At 39.4% G+C, this 25,078-nt stretch overlaps 1 pseudogene; it reads right to left on the reverse strand.

The window, feature by feature from the left end:
• Positions 1 to 8,566: 8,566 nt before the first annotated feature.
• On the reverse strand, positions 8,567 to 13,931 carry LOC109019614 (annotated as a pseudogene).
• Between the last annotated feature and the right edge of the window lie 11,147 nt (positions 13,932 to 25,078).

Below are 25,078 nucleotides of genomic sequence, written 5' to 3' on the forward strand. Positions count from 1 at the left end.
CAGAATCTGGGGGCGTCACACATTCGACTACGTCAATTTTGGAGGGCCAAAGTTCCAACTCCAACTTCGATTATGATTTTTCCAATTTTGATTAGAATGGAGTCGGAGTTACCAAGTTTTTTTATCAACCCTAGCCACCATAGAAACATCCTTAGTGTGATATTTTTTTTTAAGGGTACCATACTTTGAAATGGGTAATGCAGATGTTATATTATAAAAGAAATAAAAATTCTAATTTAGTGAGTAGATTGAGAATTCAATTTTTGAAAGTGAATATAATCCTTGTGTGTTTGAAAGGAGGAAAAGAGAAGGTATGAAAGGCCCCTGCTCTTGTCCTTGTCAATGTTTGCTAAGAAAAAAAGATTCATCTCTTTTCTTATCATCCTCTCATCATCTCATGATGTGACATTAGATGATAGGCTCACAAATAAAATATAATAAATAGTCTCCAATCATCTAATACCACATCTTGAAATGATAAGAGGATGATGTGAATTTGAATGACGAGTAGAAAAACCCTTTTGCAAATATTGAGGAAAAAGTAAAGAAAAAAAAAATACAGTGAAGACACCAAGTCACAATGAAGACACCGATAAGGTAGACTACCTTCACCCTCACTTACGGCCACGAGGTGATGCCGCCAGTAGAGATCGGGATCTCCACCTACGAAGTTTAGTACTTTGAGCAAGAATCCAATGATTGACGACTAGAGAAACAACTTGATTTGTTGGAAGAGGTCAGACAGGAGGCAGAGATAAGAACCACCACCAACAAAAGGAGGGTCGAGTGATGCTTCAACAAACAGGTGCACCCAAGAGTATTCAAGGTTGGAGATCTTGTACTTAAAGAGACAGGAACAACAATGTGAGACGAGGGAAAGCTGGGCCCTCGGTGGGAAGGCCTCTACGTGGTCACCGCCACCAACCTCTTGGGCTTCTACCAGCTCCGAGACTCCCAAGAAAATGAGCTGCCTCACCCCTAGAATGCCAAACATCTACAAAAATTTTATTGCTAAACTAACTCAATTATTGTAAATTCATGTTTTCGTGCATATACTACAAATCCTAATGAAAAAAGTGTTGTATTTCAACTTCAAATTTTAGGGACACAACAAAGTCTCCATTAATGTAATCTTCATCAACGAAATATCCATCAACGTAATCTCCATCAGCAACTTACCTCCTCGCGAGATGAAAGGGATGAGTGTAATGCTTAAAGCTACTCTATAACTCTCGTGGAGGAGTGCGGGTCAGCCGTCGGGCACCCAAAGACAAAAACTTACCTTCCTCGTGAGCGACAACAGGCGGGAGCAGTTCTAGTTACAGACTGTCCGAATAACATACCTTGTGCGGGGCCAAAATGGTGGGATGAGCCAAAGGCCACATTGTCCCTCTCACGACGGAGAGCGAGTCAATCCCTGAGGCTAGCCAAAAATCTTACCCCGACTTCCGCCATGACATAGTGTGGGATCAGCACTAGCCTGACCCAAATTTACCCTGACCCCATTGCGGTGAATGAGTGGACCAACCACTTCGTTGTCTGAATTACCTCCCTGTAGGGTACCAAATGGACGAGTGTAATGCCTAAGGCTACTTTATCCTTTTTGCGGTGGAGTGTGAGTCAGTCCTCATCTACACGAAGGAAAAGACTTACCTTTCTCATAAGCGTCAACAGGCGGGAACGGGTCCATTAGTAGGCTACCCGAACAACCTACCTCCCCGTGGACCAAGGAGACTGGTTGAGCCAAAGGCTGCCTTGTCTCCCCATGGCGAAGAGCGGGACCAGCCCCACAACTACTAGAATAACTTACCTCGACCTCCACTGTGGCGAAGTGTGGGATTAGTACTAGCCTAACCCAAGCTTACCATTCCCTACGGTGTCAATGGGCGGGAGCGGATCTAGTAGTAGACTGCCTGAACAACCTACCTCCCGCAAGGAACAAAGTGAAGGGTTGAGCCAAAGGCTGCCTTGTTCCTCCTACGAAGGAGAATGGGTCTAGCCCCGAGGCTGCCCGAATAATTACCCCGACCCTTATCGTGGTGAAAGAGCAGACTGGCCACATCGCTATCCGAATTACCTATTCGGGGGGCAAAGGGGCGGTTTGGTTTGAGGCATTCCGACCCCTCATTGATGGAGTGCGGGTAGTCTTCAACTACTCAAAGACAAAAACTTACCTTCCTTGTAAGCGTCAACAGGTGGGAGTGGGTCCAGTAGCGACTGTCCGAACAACCTACCTTCCAGCGGACCAAGGAGACGTGTCAAGCCAAAGGCAGCCTTGTCTCCTTGCGGTGGAGAGTGGGACCAACCTCACGACTACTCAAATAACCTACCCTAACCTCCAATATGGCAAAGTGTGGGATCAGCGCTAGCTTGACCAAAACTTATCATTCCCTACGGAGTCAACAGATGGGAGTAAGTCCAGTAGCAAACTGTCCGAACAACCTACCTCCTGCGGGAAGAAAATGGAAGGGTTGTGCCAAAGACTGCCTTGTCCCTGCCGCGAGGGAGAATGGATCCAACCCCGAGGCTGCCCGAATTCTTACCCCGACCCCCTATTGAGGTGAAGGAGCGGACCAGCCACATCGCAGTCCAAATTACCTCCTCGGGGGACAAATAGGTGGTTCGGTGTGAGGCATTTCAACCTCTCCCCGACGGAGAATGAGTTGCGTCCTTCGACCATCCGAATACTATACCAAGGAACGTGAGCATCAACAATCTGGCAAAAGGAGTAGACAAATAGCTTCATAGACCAGAGGGCCCGGGTTTGCAAAGTCTAACTCCTACAAAGCTAAGGATAAAATTATGATGGCATTCTTATCTTCCAATTAGGGATCAAATGCACAATGCCAATGAGCAGGAGCGAGTCTAGTTCCAAACTACCCAGACAACCTACCTTCTCGCAGACCAAGGAGATAGGTATAGCCAAAGGCAGCCTTGTCTTTCCGAGGCGGAGAGCAGGATCAACCCCACCACCAGGATGCATTGCGGTCACACCACACTAGCGCACATCAAAATGAGCCCTCAGAAATCCCCTTAACATGTGAGCTAGAAAAACTAGCACAGTTTGAGCCCCAAGCACAGCTGGCCACTCCTTTTTCAGGCATTGCCTCAAGTACTTAAACGGAAACCACTACCACCTTTACTTGGAAGCAGAAACAGAAACCACCCCCAATAGCCAAAACAACTCTGGTCAAGCTTCACGAGTTGCTGCCATGCCAACCACCATCATCAAAGCCCAAAGCCCCACAGTGCGCCACTCACTACCTTCCACCAAAGTGCACTACGTTGAACCAGCACCACCTTCACTCCCTCCCATAAATTGCAGCCACCCAAACACATGGCAACAAGCCACCAGCTCGGCATCCTTTGAACCATACTCCTCTACAGCGGTACCTAGACAGGTCGAGAGAAAAGAAAGCCACTCACCCCAAAGCTTCCGATCACGGCCAAATTAGAAGCCCCCATGTCTCACGACGTCGCACCCTCACGGACTTCCCTCCGCCCTTGTCGCAAGGAACAGCAGCAGGCTGCTGTAGAGTGAGAAGACCCCACTGCTGCAATCCATTCCAGATGGTAGAACAATCCCACCGTGAGCCTCTGCCTCCACAAACAACCGACACTGCCCAGTTCCTCCAAGCATCAATGCCGACGACATGCCCTATTTTTTTCAACAAAAATAGAGCAAGTTAGGGCTCTAACAGGAACCCACGCTTGCTCACCGCTACTCGTCGGAAAGCAAGCCTCCACCATTGGACACCGCCCAATTGACATCCAACACCACTGCCCGTGAGCCTCTCTTCTTCCACGACCATGTTTGAGAACTAACCAACGTGGAAGAGAAGCTTGGTGATCCAGTCAGCCTTCCTCGTTATACCAGTATTGGAGACCCGTGACAGAGGCTCCTCCACTGTTGACCTAAAGCTAGCCACTACACCCCAGTTGCCAATGACGAGAGCTCCACCACTTTTCTAGGACTCACCCTCTCGGTTCCACCCTCTCTCTCTAGGTTAAAGTAACAAACAACTCTCCCTCTCTCTCTCTCTCTCTCTCTCTCTCTCTCTCTCTCTCTCTCTCTCTCTCTCTCCAGAGTTTCTCCACTATGCATGTGGGAAGCGGAGTGTGCCACCGTGATTTTTGGCTCATTCCACTATCCCTAGGCACAATGTCATTTCTCTCTCGGTAACCTCTGTTGCCAGCACTTTTTATTTTGTTTCTTCCTCGCCTGTGTTGCTCTCAAATAAAAAGGGGCTTATAAAACTTATTTTTAGAAAGGGTAAGGTAAACTTTGAAGTTTTAATTATCTTGCTCACTTAGCCGATTTCTTTTACTGGGCTGTTCACATGGGCTTTTGGTTTTAGGCTAGATGTAATATTGGACTTTTGTTTGAGTTGCATTTTATGGTAAGAGATTATTAAGTTAGGGCATATACTTTTAAGTTGGGCTTGGTTTTATATTATTTCTATATATCTTAAGTCGGTTGATTTTTTTGGTGGGTTATAATTTTAAGTTGGATTAATTTTAATTATGGCAGAACACCACTATAATATTTTGTAGAATTTAAGTGTGAATACCTTAAATAGGCAATGTTCGGAAAGTCACTTTGTCGTTTAGTAGTAGTTGGGTTAGAAGAATTGGAACTATGAAAATTAGTTTCGTGGAGATGTTTAATTGTGTTGTTTATTTTAGATGTGTCAATTTATTTGGGTTACTAGTTTGTATTAATTATGTTTAGGTGACGATCAATTTTGCTTGACACTATTGTGAAGAGTTTTAGAAAAAAAATTGAAGAGTCAGGTAAGTGGGGTTCCTATGCTAGATTTGCATAAAAATAAAAATGAAATGAGATTGGTTTGTAAAATGTGCATGTTATGTCTTAAAAGAAAATGTGAAAACAACATCAGTTATATGTTCTGCATTCACTCATGAAATCTGTATGAAAGAGAAAAATATTTTTTGACATGAATAATGTAGACATGATTAATATTTGACATATTTATGAAATGTGCAAAAGAGTGAATATGAAATCTGAGAATTTTTGTATATATTATGAGAAAATGTTTTGAATCTGGTTTTGGTCATACGAAAATGATATGAATATGTTGATTACTTTGTTTGATATGATATGCATCTAAAAAACCTTTGGCATGACTTTCTGTTTCTATTCTGATTCTGGTTTTGGTTCTGATATGATACTTCTAATTCTGTTATATGGTTGGTACCAACACTTCTGATATGATATGAGTGCAGCCACTTTGGAAATCAAGTGGTTTTTCTGGTGTTATTTCCCATGTGCACACTCAAGACTCGATAATGAATAAGGAAAAGTTTCACAGTTTGATACTGTCTAGTTTGGCCACCGGGGATAGCACAAACCTACCACGGGGGTTAAACATGGTATATAATATAATATGATATGATACGATATGATATGGAATGATATGATTAAATGAAGATGTTCAATTATATTATGCCAAATGGTATTTGAATATGAACAGTTTGAAATGTTACTCTGATATTTTGATGACATATTTTTTGGATATACATTATGAAAATGAAATGTTTTGTTTCCACATACTAAACTCTCTGAAAAAGCTCATGTTTATATACTAACATATGTTATTTGCTTATTGAATTGTTAATAACTCACCCATTATCTCCACAATATTTTTAGATATTTTGGATGTTTCAGCTGAGGATCAAGAACAGAAAGCATGGGTAAGACTGTATGAGCATAGCAGATTAAGTACAGAGAGGGTATTTTGATTATTGGAGAGTTTATTTAGTAGTTTTGTTTTGTTCTGTCGATTTGATATTCTGAAAGGTTGACGTTTATTTTAAGGCTTGGTGGTGTTATGTGTAATTGAGAAATTGGAGTTTACATTTGTATTGTGAGATATGATTTTTAGTGAAAAGTAGTAACTCTCTGACCACCGGGACTGGGGCATTACACAACACCATAGATAAGGACTCACCATCCCTGAACCTCTCAACCCAGCCACTAGGAACCACTAGGTGCCAGCCTAGCACTGCCACTTTTTAGGAACACACAGCCATAGATACGTTGCATGCCCTTCCCATAAGGCCTTTGATTTTTTTTACAATTTAAACTTGCGTGATCTTAATATGTAGAAATTACATAATTACCCCCATCAATAAGTGTTGTTCATAAAATTTATATTTTACCATATGATTGATACAAGAGAAATTAGGTGTTTGAAGGTGGAAAACAATTTAAATTTTTTATTATTTTTGTTGAAGATATTTGATGGATGTTGATTAATTTGGAGAGTGATGATATTTGAGGGTTACAAAAAGTTTATATTTTTAGAAAAATATGTTATTTTAGTATTTCAAGCTTGAATATCGAAATAAGTATTTAATTGGAGATTTAAGTAAGTTACGTGTCTATTTTATAGGTAATGATTACGATACTATTGTGAAAAAATTTAGAAAATATAAAAAGTCTAGGTAAGTGGGGTTCATATGCTAGACTTTACATAAAAGAAATGACTGGAGTTGATTTTATGAAAAACGTGCATGATATGTTTTGAAAAGAAATGTGAAACAACCTCACTCATATGTTCTGCATTACTAATGAAACTTTGTATAAGAATGAAGTATTTTCTGTCATGACAAATGTAGACATGAGCTTATTTTAACATTTTGGTTCTGAACTGTGAAAAAGAGCGAATATCAGATCTAAAAAGTTTTGCGTTGATTAAGTGAAGATGCTTTGAATCTATTTGGAATACGTGAAATGATCTGAATCTATTCAGTACTCTGTTTTGATATGATATGGCATTTGAAAACTTTTGGCATGACTTTCTAATTCTGTATTTGTATTTGTATCTGATTCTGTTATGTTTATGATTTGTCTCGTTAAGGCCTGCCACGGGTATAATAGTGGTATATAGTCTCCTCATGGATATAACGGTGGTTTATAACCCTACTACGGAGGTTAAACATGGTCTCTAACCTGATGTGATGTTCTGATATGATATGAAGATGACATTTCAGATTGTGATATGCCAAATTATTTTTGAATAAGAATATTTCTGAAAGTTTCGCTCTGATATTTTGATAACATGTTTTGATTCTATATACTGAAAGCAAATGTTCTAATTTTGCATTCTGAAAGTAAATTTTTGTTCTGCATTCTGAACTTTATAAATGCTTATGTTTACATACTAGTATATGTTCTCTACTTATTGATTTGTTGATAACTCACCCATTATCTTCACAATATATATTTTTTTAGATGTTTTAGTTGTTTCAATTGATGTTCAAGAATAGAGAGCATGGGTAAGACTATGTGAGCACAGTGGATTAAATATAAAGATAGTACTTTGATGATTGAAGAACTTTATTAAGTAGTTTTGTTTTGCTGTGTTGACCGAGTATTTTGGAAGGTTGACATTTATTTTGAGACTTTGTAGTGTTCTTAGTTAATTATTTTTAGAGTAGTTGGTTTAAAACAATGAGATCTGTGTTATTGAGAAATTAGAATCTATATATGTACTGTGAGATATGATTTTAAATGACAATAAGTAACTCTCCGATCCATTCGGAACTAGGGCATTACAAAGATAGGTAGAAGAACAGTAATCCCCCCCTAAATCAAAGATGACAATAATGGTGTCCATAAATAGTGTGGGTCGAGAATCTCATAGGAAAAAGCACCTACAACCACTCAAAAAAGTTGCGGAAAAATGAGCTAGTGACCAAGTGTAAAAATTAAGGTTGTGTTTAGATATTGGGATAATCTAAGATGATATGTGAATATTAATATAATATTTTGTGAGTTTCATTGAGATGTATTTGAATATAAATAAGTTGAGATATGTATTTGAATGTATGAAATAAGACGAGATAAATTAAACTTTTTTATGTGAAGTTGAAAAATTAGTTAGTCCTATCAATGATTAGTTTGGAATGAATTGAGCTCACTCCAACGACCAAAGACAACCTTAAGTGTCATGAGACTCACCAATGTACATAGTGCGTTCATTTTTGCACATGGATCACGACTTTTATGGAATCTTGTAGGACCTAGATTTGCACATATCTCTTCAAAATTCATTATAGAGTTTGAAAAAAGAACTATAAGAAATTACTAAAATTAATACACTATATATATAAAAAAAGAAAATAGAACAATAATATTAGAATATGCAAGCTGCCTTTAACAAGTGTATTATTATGGCAATAATAATAATAATAATGTGAACGAATGACCGATTTCATTCTTGTAAGAGCTTTACATTTACGGGAGATATATACTTACAGAAGTAAAGTTAGGATCATGTACAAGCTGCGCATTCATTTTGAAAAGAAGTCAAGTGCATTGTGCAAGATAAATGAGCATCAATTCCCATTTTTAAGGAGAATTTTCCAGCCAACAAACATGACCATTTTCCATCACCAGAGTCCAAATTACTTGCCTAGCTATCTGATTCTCTATTGTCTACATATAGCATGTTACCACATCAAAAGAAAATCAATTACAACAAGTTACCAACAAAATGCAATTCTTGTCCAAAAGCGAAATGAACACAGGGAGAAATAATAGTCATGCACATATATATGAGAGTTTACAACATAATTCATGAGGAGTACTACTGCATCAAACCATTACGTACAATGTTGAATTGTTTTTATTTTATTGGCATTCTTTCATGCATATATAGAACTTAGAAGCCACATATAATATAATAGATCAAGCAAGTACCATTAATCAAATATATATGTTTTATTTCACTAACAATTAACGGGAATATTGAAAGCTCTGGCCTGCCCGCCCAATTGACTTCAAAGGATTGAAAGAAACGTGATTATTGGTTCCACAAAGTCTACGTTGGAAAGCAACATGATTCCAGCTTCTGCATACTATGGCTGATGATTTTCTTCTTCGTCAGAATTCTCAACCTGGCTTCACAGATGATAAAAGCATCAAACATTATTAATGTATCAGTACTAAGGATGCTAGCTAGCTTTTCATAAAAGAATTATAGAAACAAAGGGTATTTGCATGCATATCTTTCTACACCACAAACTTATTACGATGAGAAGCTGGATTGAAAATTCTTTTTCTCTATTGATTAAGATCGAAGCCATATGCATATGATCTCTATACCAATAGTAGCTGTAATTGTTTACTACAGATACAATAATAGTTTCATTATCACCATTAATTTTGATTTGGCAAAATTTGATCTTTATCTTGCAGCTTCAGCTTGCCCTTATCTTTAATTTTTATCTGGGTGTGCATCGCTTTCTATATGCTTTAATAGTGTTTACTAGCAAATTAGTTCAGAATAGTAATATACTGATCATAAGATGTTACATGGTGTATATATATATGATATGGTTGTGTGGGAAATTGTGAATACGCTCGCTTACCTTTTGCGTAAATAACAATCGGGTATCGTAATCTGCCTCCCAAAGCCAATGTATGGTGGTATTAAGGTCATGCTCCCAATGCAAATCATCTTCATCTTCTGTTGCTTGTATGCCTTTCAGTTTTGGTGTGCTTAAGACTCCATGACAGAAAGTGTTCATCTCGGTGCAACATCTTATAACTACTTTCTCCAATGATGGAAACATTACAAAGGAATAACCTCCAGAGCAAAAGTTTGTCAGGTTTGGCAAGCGATCAAGTTCCAAGTATGTTAAGTTGTTGAAAGTAATCGTCACATTTGCTTCACCATCCTCCTCCATTGCTACTATTTCTGTAATCCCTTTGCATTCGCTTATAGTCATTTCCTTGAGTTGCACCAGAGTTTTGGCTGTTGAGGATGTTACTAAATCGATCAATCCGTGACAATTCGATATTTTCAGATTTGTCAAATTTTGAAGAGATGCCGAATGTGGCATTAAACTTTTCAATTTGGAGCATTGTGACACTTGAAGAATGTCCAGAGTATGAAAGATTGGGCATGGCTCATGTGCGTCTCCTTTCCACAAATGTGTTAACATAGGTAGACAATGGAGCTCGAGTTTTCTTAGTCGTGGGGCTAATTTCTCTCGAACAAGAAGTTCATTCGGGAATATTTCTTCCCATCCACTATAATATACTTGCAGTTCCAACAGATTTTGTAATCTTGCAAGAAAGGATGGTGCAAATCCTGAAAACTTTCTAGGCCAGACGGTACTTAGTTTGAAGTTCAATATCAAAACCTCCAAGTCTGGGAACGTAACCTATAAAAGAATCAGAACATTAATAAACAAATTAAAGAGAAGATGAGTAGTTAGTATTCCTAGAATTTATTGTTAAAATATGTATAAATAATTAAATATATATCTTCGCTTGAATTTTTTTAGACAAGTCGTGATTTTACATGCTATAAAAACTGAGGTCCTAAGTTCGAATGTCAAGCCCAAAGTTAAGTAGAGATTGACATTTTTTCCATATTGTAGAATTAATGATTGGGTAGAAAAACTCAATCATTCAGGGATTCTTGCTAGAGTAGTTGATTGGATTGTTACCTCCTCAACTACAAAAATTGGATGTTGTTGAATGCGAGTCTCAAGTTGGTTGATCCGATGACTTGTTTCCAAACATTTTGAAGCAAAAAAGTTAGCTTTATCACATCCCAAAACTACCAATTTTTTCAAAGACGGAAATTCCAAAGTATGCAGGACCCCTTCCAAAAACCACTTGAGTTTTGGCAAATCAGATAGAGTCATATCAGTAAGATGCTCCAATTGCGTGAGACTTGTAGCCACTGAGGCTGTTAAAGCTGCATCATGTCGTTCAAGTATAGCTTCCAACGAACCACAATCCATTATATGTAGAGAAGTTAGCCTTTGGAATGTTGTAAGCAGATTAGATTGAAAGATGTGCAAAAGATTTTCACAACCAATAACCATTAATTGATGAGTATTGGAAAAGGAACTCGCAGCGACTTGATCATGCCATAAAAATTCCAACTTATCCATTTTCATAAGATGCAATGTCTCCAAGCTCCGAAATGACATCTGTAAAATTCATGTAGTTAAGAAATACCACATCCCATTATAACAACATGACATGTTTAATTATTAGAATCTAACGCAATACATGATGGATTAAGATACGGTTTATAAATTTATTTTTATAATATCTTTTTGTAGACCAAGATGACAACTTCATTTTAGTATTATATTCTGTTGTTATAAAAAATATATATTTATAAATTAATCTCGTACCTCATCCACCAAGAAAAGGGGTTGTTTAATGCACATCTCAGGCGGGCTTTCTTGAACTGTTTCTTGAAAGCTCACAAGTCCAGAAGCCAATATCTCAACTTTCTCACATCCAATGACCAACAACGTTTCCAGCATTGGCAATTCTGAAATATGCATTCCTTGACAAAACCACTTGAGTCTCGATAATTGCATAAGATGCAGACAAGTTACTCGAGGAAAAACCAACGACCTTTCTACTGCTTGATCTCCTCCTCCTTCGACTGCCACTATTTCCTCCACCCCACAGTCAACAATCATAATTTCCTTCAATTGCTTGAGATATCTAACGATGGAGGCTGGAAATAAACTTTTCAAACTCTCACATTTCCAAGCATTTACTACTTGTAAATTTTGAAACATGGAAATTATTTGGGAGTCTTTACTCCATAGGTGCTTTATTTTGGGTAGACCATCTAGATGCAGTGTTTTGAGATTACGGAAGGCAACCTGCAGGATTAATGTCATGTCATGTATCAACCAACAACCCCAAAGATCTCTATGCTTAGAATTTGAAAACACGCATGCAAGACTAAACAGGGGAATAGTACAAAAATAGCACTAATTTGGAAACAATGATCCACTCAAAAAATCAATGTATATATATAATGAGGTGCAGTTGGAGGGTGCCTTTCGTATCTTTCGTATCTTTATAGAGTCCTAGTTCAAGTACTGATGTTGGCTTATAATTCGATTCGTATGCTCTTCTTTTCCCATGTTGAAATGAGTGCACCCAGAAATATTCATTATTTTCTTTTGGGTACAGAAGCTTTATGGTAAAGACTGAAAAATATGTCAAATTTCATAATTTCAAAATTATCCTTCCAAAAGTTCCCATATTATTTAACTTTTAAGTCAACTATTTTGTGACTTTGAAATTAACTGTCTAATGTAGTACCTGATCATGTAGAAGTGGGATGTCAGGATCATGGCTGATTTCTCCACCATCCCTCATGAATGAATTATTTGTGCTCAAGAAGCTCACAAGCTTTGGAACGTTTTCTAGCACTAAGAATTTTGAAATGTTTGTAGATTTCTAAGGAGAAAAAGAGACGAAGGAAGTGATGAAAGTTGCATTTTCGTCAAATCTAAAACTTCGAGCTTGTCCATCCCTTGAAAAAAAGTGTCTGGTATCTGCAAAGAACGATCTTCTAAATGAACATGAAAGAATCTTAATTCGGGACATTCCATTTCATTGGGAAGTTGATGGATATCTCCACCAAGAATAGAGAAAGCTTCACATCTTTTGAGTGAATCTCCATCCGGCCAAGTTTTTGGCCCACCATCGTCTCTGATGACAAACATATTACGATCCTCTGATGCAATAATTGTAGCAACATCACGAACAACATCATGCATTCGAAACATTCCATGATTGGAACTTTCTAGCAGCAGACAAGAGTCTATTAGTTTACCAAGTAGTGAATCTAGCATGTTTCTTGCTTCTTCCAATGTATCAGACAGTTGAGCACAGAGCAAAAGGAGGGATTTAAGCTGCTGAGACTCGAGATTCTTATAACTCAACTCTATAGGAGAATATACTGTTTTTAGCATTTCTGTGACGTGTCTGGGAGCCAGTCTTCTTAGCTGGCGCAGGGCATCCTTCCATTCACCTAAACTCTTATTTTTTAATGCCGTTGAAACTGTTACGAGTGCAATAGGAAGACCTGCACACTCTTTAGCTACCTCAGTTGCTATGCCTCTTACGCTAGGATCTTTGACAGACTCACCCGCCATCTTCTCAAATAAGTCCCATGCTTCTTCTTTCAATAAAGTATGAACTTCAAAATCTTTTTGGGTGCCCATTCTGCAAGTTAATACATCTCGATTTCTAGATGTCAGTACTATTTTGCATCTTTCAGAAGGAATAATTCCTATTTCCACCAAATCAAGTTGTTTCCATATATCATCCAGGATAACAAGTATCTTCTTGTCTTTCGATAGCCTGCTTCGTAGATGACTTGCTCTCCCTTTTTCAGTCTCTTGATCAAACTTTAGACCGAGCATGTCCGCAATCTCTCCTTGAATTCGCCTTAAATCTGGACTGTCCGACACGATTGCCATAGCCACCTCATCGAATAACTTTTCTTCATTAACTTTCCTGGCAATTTCTCTCATCAATGTACTTTTTCCAACTCCAGGCATCCCCCATACACCAATCTTGTTGATATTAGCATCTCCCAATGCCTCCATAATTCCCTTTGCAACTGACATTCTCGACTGCAAGTTCACGTAATCCATGTATCTTGTAGTCACCGACGTTCCAGCTTCTAAAGCAGGACGATAAGAAACTCTGTTGAAGTCTCGATTCTTAAGAAGTTCAGCAATATTTTCCACTATATTCTTTGCTTCTTGGCTTAACTGATGTCGTTGCTTCAAGTTCAGGCATGCCGCAATATTAGACCTCCTCGTCTCTACTTCTTCTTCTTCGCCTTCATGAATTTTCGTGGTGGCCAATTCTGTAATCGCACTCGCCTTCATCAGCCACGTTTTGACATCATCTTCAATTTCCTCACCATTTCTTATAGCAGCATAAATGGAGTGTTGCACCTTATTTTTAGCATCCTGCAAACACTTTACCTGATTCTTCAGATCCTCCATGTTGTTGCCATAGCGGCATGAATAACATAGCCACTTTCCAACTGGTCCAACAGTGTACTCTACGATTGCCGATGCAATTGCGCCAACGACCTCCATTTTTGTTTCAGTGTTTTTTTTTTTTTTTTTGGAATTCAAAAGAAAAAAAAAAAAAAAAAAAGAACTTCAAAGAATTTTGCGCGAGTAGACAAACTCAAAACCAAGGAAGATAGAAGTTGACACTAGGATGACAAGAAAGCACATGGAAATACAAGGAAATAAATTCTTGCAGAAAGGAACATATCAGAAATGATGATGTGGTCAAGCACGGTGGGTTACTCTATCGATCATTCTGTACTCAATACATAGCTTTCGATCTTCATCAGGCCCGACCTCCAGTTACGCCTTGTGCTGAACATTCAAATGTGTAAACATGAGGTGGTAAGATAATTACTAGAATATGTTGTGAAAACCGCATCGGAGATGGACACAAGAAGCGAGCGACTACGAACCTCTGTTTTAGCGACATCATGATCATGAGCATTTCTGCAGTGAAACATTAACAGAGTGCGGCGGAGAAGGCAATATGACTGACTTTATGTGGTGTAAATTACAGTGAATGATGGAGGGAATTAAAAGCAGTAATTAGAGCAATCAATCACAATGGAAAAAAGAAAGAAGCATATAGAGAAAGCAACATTCTTGTAATGCAATCGAACATGGTCTAAAAAGTTCAAGTTGCTGATATTAATGCTTAAGCCATAAGCTAATTCTGTCGATGCCTAGCCATGATTGAGACTTGATGAGATATTCGAACATGATGCCTCTTTTTGAGATCGAACGAACATGGTCTAAAAAGTGCAGCCTCTTCATGCTTAAGCACTAAGCTATTTCTGCATGATGCACGACGTTACACTCGCGGTTGGTGTCAGTGGAATTTATGGTTGTTGCTGTTTACAAATTCTAAAAAATAACCACGAAATTTCTTATTCACATTGGGCTTTTTGAATTTAGCTAAACTTTTAAAATTCTTCCTTATGTATATTTGGGTCAATAGTGACGAAAAAACAGCAAATACATTTTGTTGGGGGATAGCTGGGTCAACCCGTTGAGATTTTACACCCTCCAGACTTTAAAAAATTAGTTTGGATGAAATTTAAGGGTCTAGATTTTCTGACTTTAAGCCATAATTATTTTTAAAATCTAAGGTTATAGACTTTGCAGATATTAGGCAATTGATTGTATTGGATATGGGATTATAAGTTCAACAGGTTTTAAGAAATGATTCTTTTCAATTTTAAAGTTATTTGTTGCAGCTGAGAATGAAAGAGAGTATTTAAGAGTACAATTGAGTGTGTATGGATTTGAGAGACAAGAAGTCGGATTGCTATCAAAGTTTGATAAGAGTCATTTTGGTAGGTATTGAAATGGAATAGACTCCTAGTTTAGACATCTTGGCAAAGTTATGAGTGCGCAACGGAAGCGTGGATTTTAGTTGTATAATGGTTTGAAAGTAAACTTGGTGAGGGTTTAGAAATTAATAGTTTATTTTTACTATTCATATGACGTTAATATCTATGTTGAGAGTGTTTTATTTACTATTTCATATGGGGTTAAACTAAGAATTTGTGTGAAATTATTATTAAGCTTTTTACCAAGCACGCAGTGGAAGTTTACACCTTGAATTGGATTGGACATCTAAGTGTATGATAATCGATACAATGTGCGCAAGAGTTTATGTCTAGGGGGAAATATGTGAAGCACGAGGCTAAAATATTGGAGGGTTAAGATTTTGGAACATTAGGATGGGGATTGTAACAACTCACTATTTTAGACTTTGCTTTTGGAGCAGCAAATTTCGAGGACAAAATTTGTTTAAGGGGGGAATGATGTAACACCCGGGCCTAGCACCATGCTTAGACAAAGCCGCGATCTATAAACTTTTTTTAGGTTGTTATTTATGGGAAGCTCATTTGATATTTATTGGGTAATTTTTTAATAAGTCATGGATCCAAAATATTATTACAATTGAATTTGAATTTTATTGGACTTGATAATTAGGTTAAAGCTCATTTACTATTTATGGACCAAGTGAGCCCTAAATAATTAAAAATTGACCTAAGAAATTCTTCTAGAGGCTCGAAGATATTATTGGAGGATGGTTTTATTTTGGACATGAAGATTAAGGCCAATTTAAATATTTGTGTTCAATTTCAAACCGAGTAGGGTTACAATTCTAAAGTCTCATTCTCATTAAAATTCTTAAATCGACTACTGATATATATATATATATATATATATATATATATATTTAGCTCCATACATCGTAGGTGGATCTTATTGTTCTTCAAAACCCTAGTTTAGTTTTCTAGTTACTTCACCCAAATTCACCACTCCAGCAACACGATTCTCTCCCACGTTGAAAACTTGGGCTACCCGAACAACTTACAACTCCACGACCACAGTGCTACTCGGAGGGGCATAGAGACGGGTTAGCAAGATGCTTCCTGACCTCTCCCCCAAGGAGGCAACATGAATTCCCATGACACGGCTTAACTCTTAGGGGGGATTTCCATCCCCCCAAGCCGACGGCTGCGGATGCAAGCCAACGAACACTGACAACACTTCTCTTCTTTTTCTTTCAATCACATGCCAAAACAAAGCACAACAACGTAGAATGGAAGAACCAAAAGAACTAGACAAGATAAAGTGCTTTCAAGAATATAAGCTAATCTCATTAATGATCACAAGTTACAAAACGAACCTGCGGAGTTACAACATGAAGTCGTTGAGTTACAAAGAACAAGTTATAACACGTAGCCATAGGGTTACAAATGTAAAGCAGTGAATTACAATGACCTACAACATAAGTCAACTAAGTACGATAGAAAGTTGTGAAGGTGCCTCAAACCAAAGACTGATCAGATCATATCCCAGTAGAAGTGGCAGACAGATATCTCGATCACTACAATATGCCGAGAACGCCTGAGGTTACCTCTAAGAAAATCAACAGGGATGTAATGAGGCAATTAATTGAGTCGTATGGTGACAGAAACTGCCAAGATGCCGCCACGGGCCGCTCGCCTACCCAGGAGTGTTTTATGCTGGAGTGTGGGAAAATGAAGGCGGAAGGCAAGGTTGGGAAGCAGGACAGAGGTCACCTTGAAGACGAGCTCAGATGCAGGATATGAAGAAAGAGAATGCATTTTTGTATGAACAAGATGAGGTTGAGCTTTGGAAGAGGAGATTTGAAGCCAAAGTCTCGAATAGTAGAGAAGAGTAAGACCCATCAGAGGAGCCGCATGGAGTGCAGCCGAGGAGAAGCAACCATCAGCGGGCAAGATTGTTCCCGGCAGGGTAACCCTTAAGGGCGCTCGAGATTAAATCCCTCCTAAGGAGAGCTGCCCGCTCCTTGGACACTTTATGCGGGGAAGCTCCCGCACACCCAGAACTCGCAGATCACATTGGAGATTCCAGAGGATATGTGTTTTCATCCGTTCCAATAGGGGTGAAAACCGACCCCTTTGGTTATGTTTTTGGGAAAAATCGACACCGACCGATGCTTAATTTTTGGGGGACAAAACCAGGCGAAACCGGTCAAAGGGGAGGAGAAACACTGGCCAAAACCGATGCTTCATTTCTTTGGCAGTTCACAGTCGATTCTCAGATCGAGCTTTGTCTGAGAGAAAATGTTGAAGAGGAGAGAGAGAGAGAGGATGAGAACTGGGAAGACGACACCAGGAAGAAGATGACTTTATTTCGAAATGACTTCCGTTGTACTTAATTTTTTTTTAATATGTTATGAATTGAAAGACACATTTTGGTTTAATACCAAACGGGGTCATTTTAGTTGTGTTTAAAACACAATTATAGGTTTAAAATGATGCCGTTCCACTTCAACTTAAGTAGAACGATGCATTTTGAGTACAGAATATATAAAAAATAATAATTTCTTTAGTCGGCCGGTTCAACAGTTTGAACCAGGTTCGAACCGATGTCGAACTAGCCGATATTGGTTTTCTCTATTTACTGCTGCACATCGACCAGTTCTCCACCAGTTTCGGCCTGTTTTGAGCTCCGACATCCAGTCTGAGTTGGTCTAGGTCGGTTTCTTGGTTTTTTGTACAGCCTAATGTTCCAAGTCGTCGTTGTAACCGAGGTACCAGGCTTTATTCCAAACACCACGGACATATGACAGCTCCTCCTGCAGACCACAGATGGTAGCATCATAGGGCTCTAAAGCGCGCTTTGCCTCTGCCTGATCAGCTTTCAAGTCCTTCCTCTGCTTCCTCTCCTCTTCCAGGGCCTTTCTCTTGTCTATCAGAGACTAGGAAGCCCCCTCGAACTCTTTGTCATCCACTTGTACGACCGACTGTCAAAGTCTTGTCGCTTGCGCAACTCCCTATTTTCGGCTCGCAACCACTCAAGTTCCTGTTGATAGTCGTCGAGACTTCTGCAGCACCTCCCTTGCCTTGGAAGCAAGTGCTGCCTCAAGGCGAAGAATGCCAACCTCATCCTGGGACCTCGACATGTCAACGAAGGCCTCCTCAACCTCTTATCTCTTCTTCTGCTCCACCATGGCACAACATAAAGCCAGCTATGAGAGCGAACATAGTGCTCTATTCTCGCTAGCCATCTCCTCTCGGCCGTCCAGAATGAAAGCTGCCAGACGCTCCAAGCCCTGCCACATAATTCCAGGTCAAAATCAAATAAGGAAATGAACAAGAAGTGCGAAGAGTTTGCAAGCAAAGATCTTACCCCATCAAAGAGCCTCTTGAGCAGGCTATCTATCTTATGCATGCGGTCGGCACGGCTCGCTGCAGCCGTCGGCCGAAAGTCCGCTGGGAGCTCGTCAACAACCTCCTCACCAACAATCTCCTTGACCAGAGCAATGACGACTACCACTTCATTGCCAGCCAAAGTGACCTCGACCTCAGGAGAATGTAGTGGATGGGACTCCAAGATGGCAACCCGCTCAGGGGACCCCTTGTCCTGAGCAAAATGCTCCACGGGTAGGGGTGAAAGTGCCCGCTCGAGAGCCATGCCAAGGGGTTGAGCGACTACTAAAGTCCCTCTCGCTATGAAAGGGCCAGACGGGGTCGTAAGGATGGTTTCAACAACAGACTTGCAAGTCAGCGTCTCAGGTTCAACATCCGTGACAACTCCTCCAGCTAGTAGCACAGCACGCGAAAAGTTCACGATCATCATCATCTTCTTGGACAACGACTGCTCAGGCCGAATAACAAGCACCTCCGCAGAAGGACCTCCAAGAGGAAAGGAAGACCTTCGGAGTCATATCTGACTGGGAGATCATTCGAAGCTTTTTCCCTTTCCCCTCTACCGATGGGCTAGGAGAGCGGCTGCGGGCCCGGGCCATGACCTCCCTTAGCGAAAAGCCTACGTCAGAGAGTAAATTGGTCGCTGGGGGGGTGGGGAAAATATCGACGAAGGCTGTCCTCGGCCAACAAAGCCTCTGAAGAAATGTCTTCTGGATGGGCCTTCAGCAAGGCACGGACAACCTCGATCCTAAGCATCTCGTCCGGGGTCGCGGTGGGACAACGACCCTTTTCACTGCCCACGGCCCTCCATATGGCATGAACAGGGAATAGGCACCAATTGGCCTGGCCGATAAGAAACTCCCATCCCTCACTAGACAGAAAGAAGAATTGATAATCCCATCCCTCACAGTAGTATTCTGCGGCTCCAGTCGAGCCAACGTCTGGACTGGTCTGAAGGCATAGGTGTGACGACCTCTCCTCAGAATATTGTGGGTGAGGAGAAACTCGCACGTCGTAAGATCTAGGTAGTCAACCCTGGCCTCCTCCAAAGCGCGGCACCAGATGATGCAACACAACACAATAATCCTCCCCACACTAGGAGGGGGCTGAGCAGATGCCAACTAGAAGAAACCCAACACTTATCGCACTGGACGATAGAAGGGCATCCTGAGGCCACAAGAGAACATGGCGGGGTACATCGCAACCTTGGTGGCATAACCTTCAGAATCTACCTCCCCTTTGGTAGGAAGAGGCACCACGAGTTCCACCATCTGAGGAACCTTATAGTTCTCCTTCAACAACTCTAACTTAGCAGAAGTCACTTCCAAAGACTCGTAAGAAAGGAATTGGCGGGGTAACTATAAGGGGATTTTTCCCACTTCACAAGCCCACTGGGCTTCAACTCGATACCCGACCCCAAGGCCCAAGGTTACCCATGAACCAAGGCATCCACAAGAAAAGGCAAACAATGATGGCTGATGGGATGAGCAGACCTAACATAGCTCAGCCACGCTCCGCTCATGGGAACTTGTACAGGGCAGAACGAGAAAAATGGAGAACCCTTGATCCTCTGACAGGGGGACATCGACAAACCACCAAAGATAAATCAAATCAGGGAACCACGCTGCATTAATGACACCACTACCTGAGCTACACACCATATTAATGACGTCGTCGTAGAGCCACGCTGCATTAAATGAGTCTGACAAAAGGAATAGTACGAAGGATACAGACGCCATGGGAGTAGACACGATCTATCTTCTCTCTAAGATTGTTCATCCGGGTCGCGTTTTTTCCCTGCCCGATCCAGAACCAAAAAAACAGGGTTCCGGTTCCGGGTTTCGGCCTAGATCAAACCCGGGCCATAACCCGTTTGAAAAACCCAGACCAACCTTGTCCGGGTATGGGTTTTAAACCTGGGTACCCGGGTCTTTTTTTAAAAAAAAAATAGGTATCAAAAGGACGTGGTTTTGACACCGGTTATTAGTTATGGACTTCCCCCCTCCCCTTCATGCTCTCTCGCTCTCTCTCTCTCTCTCTCGTTCTCTCTCTCTGTCTCGTTACATTGCTGCTAGAGAAAACTAAGAAACCCTAAGTCCCTACCTCCATCATCATGGCCTAGTGAGTCGTGACCCCATCACTGTCGCCGCATCATCATCCCCCATCTCCATCACCACATCTTCGTTACTACATCTCCATTGCTACATCTCTGTCATCATTGGCATTTCCCTCTAGGCGTTATTCACTTATTTGGGTACTCTCTCTCTCTCTCTATCTCTCTCACTCTCTCCTGTAGCTATGATTCTATCGTGAGGAATGGATGGGGTAATCAATTGGTTTGGGTTGTTTATGGATTCTGTATTGGTTGATAATCGGAGTTAATTGGTGTTGGTTTTCGTGGCTTGTGAACTCTAAGCCTTTGCTTTTCCTTTTGGATTTGTGTTGTTTTGTATATTTTTTATTTGTTGTTGAGTATAGTATTGGACCTCTATTGGATTTCTGGATTTGGCTTTGCTGGTTTGGATTTCTGGACCTCCATATGTGTATTTGCTTGATTTTAGAATGCAAAAAAGTTTGTTTCATGACTTATGTTTAATTTCCTCTATTCTGGGCATCATAACAGTACTGTACTGAAGAAGATCAGAGAAGAAAATCGGCTCAACAGTTGTAAATAAATGAAAGGGTGTCAAATGCATTGTTTATTTTTATTTTTCTTGGCCTGGATTTTGTTCTACATGACCACATGAACTGCAGGTGCATGACATTAGGCCATGACCCATCAACATGATATATTCAAATTTGATTTGGAAAACTTGCTCGATATATTATGATCAAAACTATAGTGTAAGAGCATCTTTAAACAGAAATATTTCTTTAGTGGTTTTTCTTTTTCAAGTTGGTGAAGCCAGTTAGGGAACGTTTCTGGTTTGTGTTTTTTTTAAAGGGTTTTGGTTTCATTTTTTTTTTTTTTTTCATCATGGAACCCAGTGATCTCATGAATTCATGAATACATAAATATTTTTTTATATGAAAAATACATGAATATCTATAGATTGTGAGCATTGTTTGACAGCCTGGATGTTGAATTTGTATAATGTCAGTCCAACCCAAGGGATTGGTGGTGACTCCTCGTCTATTCCAGTGGATGTGGAGGAGTGTGGGAGTCTTCCAACCTTTTCATCCACATATACAAAACAGCCTACCCATTCCATCTCACCTTTATCAAGCAATAAAAAAAAAACACCTACTAACCAATCAGTGGTTTGGGAACAATTTACTAAAGTGCAACCTATTGACCATAATAACCCAGAAGCTCAGTGCAATTATTACGCTAAGCTATATAGTTGCCACTACAATAATGGCACTTCATCTATGATACACCACCTCCAGAATGCATGTAAAATTTTCTCTCTTAGATTTAAAGGAGTTAGAAAAAGTCAGTCATCTAGTGTTAAGAGAGATGCAGAGGGAAGAGTGTGTAGCCCACAAAGTCTAGTGAATCATGATGCAGAAAAAGTTAGGGTGTCAACCGCTAAGTTTTTTATTAGGTGTGAATTTCCTTTTAGGCTTGTGGAGAATGAAGGGTTTGTTGAGTACGTGGCTGATTTAGAGTCTCGATTTACTTTTCCATCACAAATCACTTTAAAAATGGATTGCATTAAGCTGTATAACAAAGAGAAGATACAGCTAAAAAAATTCTTGGATGGTCAAAGAATCTCTCCAACCACCGATACCTGGACATCGGTGCAAAATATGAACCACATGTGCAGTAATGCACATTTTATTGATTGCAACTGAAAATTGCACAAAAAAATAATAAAGTTTTGCCAAATTCCCAACCATAGGAGCGAAACTATTGGGAGGGTATTAGACTTGGGATTGCATGATTGGGAGATTAATAAGATCTTGACCATCACAGTTGATAACGCCCCCTCCTCTAATGATGTTGTTGATTACATGAGGAGGAGAATAAAGGATAGTGATTGTACTATATAACGGGGTGAGTTTCTTCACATGCAGTGTGCTGCCCATATATTGAATTTGATTGTTATGGACGGCTTGAGAGATGTGTAAGAGTTTGTAACAAGGATTAAAGATGCCGTCAGATATGTGAAGTCTTCACTGTCGAGGTTTGCTAAGTTCAAGGCTTGTGCAGTAAAGAAAAATATTAGTGGGAGGATGATTTGCTTGGATGTTCCTACTAGATGGAACTCCACATATTTGATGTTGAGTACCGCTGAAAAACACAAACAAGCCTTTGAACACTATTATATTTGCGTGGATAGTGAATTCATGAACCCCACTATTGATGATTGGAAAAAGACACATATTTTTATAGAGTTGCTGAAATTATTTTATGATGTTACATTGAACATTTATGGTTCTTGGTATGTGACGGCTAATGTATATTTTCAAAAACTCTGCACAATTAAAAATACATTAAATGATATGTGCAATAGTCATGATATTATCACTAGCACCAGGGGCATAAATATGAAAAGTAAGTATGAAAAGTATTGGAGTAGCACAGATAGGTTCAACTTGATGATATATGTTGCTTTTGTACTTGATCCACGATATAAAATGATAGCAATGAAGTTTTGGTTGAAATAGTACAAAGGGGTTGGCGGATAGGATAGAAGCCAACATTAAACTCTTGTTAAGCTGCTTGATTGAGAAGTATAACAAATTTCGTGTGGGTAGTGGGGGGAGTTCTAATGCGGCTCAAGGGAGGCCAAGCACCACTTCTACTTCTACTTCTACTACCATCTTGACTAAATTTGATATCAAGTTAGATAAATATCTTCAGGAGCAAAGGTTTATGAAGTTTAGATCAGAATTAGATCGGTATTTGTCGTAGGGGTGTGCAAAAAAATCACCTAGTTTTGATATTTTGGATTGGTGGAGAGTTAATGTCACCAATTATCCTGTCCTTTCTATGGTAGCATGTGATGTGTTAGCCACCCCCATTTTTACTGTTGCCTCGGAGTCCGCATTTAGGAGTTCATTGTCTCTAGAGACTGTCGAATCCCTCATTTGCACTCAAAATTGGTTAAGGACCAAACCTGTCGACATCCAAGAGTTGGAAGAATACGTACAGTTGATGGACCTTGAAGGTAAGTTTGAAACTTGAAATATTTTTTTAATATCTATCTATCTCGGTTTATTATCTATCTAACTCATTTTTAATATTTTTTTAGATGATTATCTAGCTTCATTTTCAACAGAGTCTGCTGAGTCTCTCTTCCCATTCATGCTGAAAAAAATCTAGAGTAAGTGATTTCTTCTTGCATAATCTAGAGGCTACAACTATATATGATGTTTAGAAAATGATTATCATTGCTTCTATTTTGTTCTTTCCCGGATCTTGAATGCTGTTATTTCTTAGTTTTGCTGCCTTCTGCCAACCTAACTGCTTAAATGAAGGAAAATGGACTTGAGAGAGGTTTGATTGAGAATCCATTCATGCATGAAACTGAGATGCCATTGTCATCATGGTTCTGTCCAGATTTTTAGAGTTTTACATGGTTGGGCTTGCTGTTCCTGTTTGTTTGATACTCATTAATGCCACCATTGGCAAATGTTATGTCCTCCCAAAGCTCAAAAATTGGCAAGCAGGCTAAGATTTGTTCGATTAGCAATAATATATACATGGTAGGGCTTGTTGTTTCCTGTTTGTTTGGTACTCATTAAAGTGAAATGTTAATTTCTCTTACACACACGTCTTTGTCATGGCCAAAACTTTCAAGCTGTCAAAAGGTATGTGCAGTGTAAGGTATATACGACAGTGCACATCACTCTTAGCCATATGCTTTAATTGACTGATTCACCGAATAATGCCACCATTCTAGTCTATAGGCTCATAGGGCATGGATTTTGGCTGGTTTTTTGAACCAAGCTGCAATAAATTAAGGGCTGCTGCCAAAAGATTTATCAAAACAGTGGGATCCTTCTTCTTCTTTTTTCCCAAGTAGAACAACAAAACCTTGAGAGAGGTTTGACTGAAAATCCATTCATGCATGAAACTGAGATGCCATTGTCATTGTGGTTCTGTCCAGATTTTTAGAGTTTTATTTTTGTCAGGTTTATGTACACCTATTATATTGCTTCTAGTTTGTACAAGTTGTAACAAATGCTCCTTTCCCATATGGCGTGCAACAACATCAAATACTAGTTTCTGATTCAGCCAAGAGAGCTATCCTATGATTGTTGGAAGAAGAGCTAATTAATGGAAATTTTTTTTATTTTTTGCAAACAATTTGTTGTGTATTAGAGTTTGATTAAAGCAATGTATGTGGTCTGTAGTATTCTTAGCAAATCAGTTCAAACAATGTAATATGTAGTTGATTACATCTTGTATGTCGCATGCATTTTACATGATGAATATTGATTTATTTATTTTTACATGCATTTAGTTAAAAAGTTAATTAATTGTTTATAGGCTTATGTTGTATTAAGAAGTAAGACTAAAAGAGATTTATATTAGCTTTCTATCGAGA

This window comes from Juglans regia, chromosome 16 (assembly GCF_001411555.2).
Source record: "Juglans regia cultivar Chandler chromosome 16, Walnut 2.0, whole genome shotgun sequence".
NCBI lineage: Eukaryota > Viridiplantae > Streptophyta > Magnoliopsida > Fagales > Juglandaceae > Juglans > Juglans regia.